The sequence below is a fragment of the Buceros rhinoceros genome, unplaced genomic scaffold (assembly GCF_000710305.1).
Source record: "Buceros rhinoceros silvestris isolate BGI_N320 unplaced genomic scaffold, ASM71030v1 scaffold242, whole genome shotgun sequence".
Classification (NCBI taxonomy): Eukaryota; Metazoa; Chordata; class Aves; order Bucerotiformes; family Bucerotidae; genus Buceros; species Buceros rhinoceros.
The window spans coordinates 45062-47261 of record NW_010399253.1 but is presented as its reverse complement, the minus strand read 5'-3'; positions in this window follow the sequence as shown (position 1 = coordinate 47261).

Sequence of the window (2200 nt, the reverse complement as noted above, 5' to 3'; positions counted from 1 at the left end):
GATGGCTATGGGCAGTAAGTGCACAGTCAACAGCTACATAAATTGCTGTAAATTTCAAGCCATGCTTGGTTAACATGAAGAAAATAGCTGGGTGAGCCTGGACCATAACAGGCCCATCCATTGTGAAGGGCAGAGAAGCTCCAGTTCATACATGAGAAAATTCTGCCAGTTGCCTGCAGCAGCAGGTAGGCTCCATCACATCCCATTCCTGGGAGCAGCATCACCACCAGTGCTGCAAGCTGTGATAATCAATTCTGTTTTGGACCACAGGTTGTCCTAGCTGTGGTGTGGTGGGGTGGTGACAGGAGCCTCCTGGTGATGCCAATGTGGCCATCAACCCCCCATCACCTCCCTCTCTCCAGGTTCACTGTGCCCTCCCCTGGTCCCAATCATCTTGAGCAACCTCCTGGTCTTCAGGAAATTTCCTGATTTGTTCCCCAGCTACTGCCATGTATCAGCAGAGCTGAAAGTTTGAGAAGTTTAATCATGATACAGTCCACTAAGCTCTTGATCACATTGTGTTTTGCAGTGTGATTCCCAGAGAATAATTCCACATTTCCTTAACATTACGTAGGATGTACTCATGGAGATAGCTTTGGCCCCTTAGGAGGCAATGCGAGCCCATATGTCAGTGGAAATGCCCAGCTGACCATGAGGTCAGTGAAGAGTGGGGACCAGGCACCTGTGCTCCGGGATGCGTGGCCAGCACTGAGATGGTAATCCTTCTGCACAAGGCTTTGTCTGAAGGAAAATAGGAATATTTCCGTACCTGTTCAGCACCAAACTTTGGGACACAGCTCTCAGGAGAACATAAACTGGCTCCAGGACTAGGGATGAAATAGAAAACTACGGAAATACATGTGCTAGAGGAGTTCAGAAGAGTCACATCTGAGCTGTGCAGAGCCTATAAAATTATCTTTAACAGGGATGTACCGCAGCTTGCCACCTTACAGCCAACCATTACTTGCAGGATTTTTTCACTGAAAACTGAGTATTTTCTGGATTAGGGTTTTAAAGAGTGGTGATTTTTTCCCTGTTTGTGGGGGTGTTGTTTAGTTTCTATTTTGTGGACAGATGACAGCCGGGAACATACTGGTCTGTTCAGTGTGTGGAAATTACACATCCTAAAGGCAGTTTATGGGCACATGAATTGTGAGACACAATATCTGCTTGTAAGACCTTTGCCCATCCATTGGCTTCATATTTACACCCAACAATTAAGTGGGTATAGAAGGGTTGCGCCATGACGATGCCCTGTTTTTGTAATGAAGAAACAGGACTCCAAAACTGGAAGAGTGGGAACAACAGGAAATGCTATTTAGCTTGTGAGAATTTTGCTTTCAGGTTAGAAATTGGCCCCAGCACCAGAACAAGAAGGGACATGAGCTGTTTGCCAGCACAGGATAGGGACATGAAAGAGGCAGAATATCAAACTTGAGGTAAAAAAGCATAGAGAAGTAGTTAGAAAATGAGGTGAATATGCACAAAAAAATACTACATTTACCTACCTACATAAAACATGCTGCCTCAAACAGGCCAGAACAAATCTAATGTGTCTTCCATCAGAGGTGAAAGTCTTCATCAATGACAGAATGTTTCACATGATGTCAAACTGAGAAGTGCAATTGACACGTCTGAGGGACCTGGACAGGCGTGTCAATTCTCCACCTGGAGAAGTGCATCCATGGGAACCTCATGAGGTTCAACAAGACCAATGGCAAGGTCCTGCCCCTGGATTGGGGCAACCCCTGCTATCACACAGGCTGGGGATGAAGGGAGAGCAGCCCTGTGGAGAGGGACTTGGGGGTGCTGGAGGGAGGGGAAAAGCTGGGAAAAGCGCAACATGTGCTCACAGCCCAGAAGCCACCCCTGTGCTGGGCTCAGCCCCAGCAGCGTGGGCAGCAGCTCGAGGGAGGGGATCCTGACCCTCTGCCCCACTCTGGGGAGACCCCCCTGCAGGGCTGGGTCCAGCTCTGGGCTCCTCAGCACAGCAGAGACACGGAGCTGCTGGAGCGGGGCCAGAGGAGGCCACAGCAGTGACCCGAGGGTGGAACCCCTCTGCTGGGAGGACAGGGGAGAGAGTTGGGGGTGTTCAGCCTGGAGCAGAGAAGGCTGCGGGGACACCTTAGTGCAGCCTGTCAGTGCTTCAAGGGGCCTGTGCGAGAGCTGGGGAGGGGCTGTTCCGCAGGGGCTGTTTGGG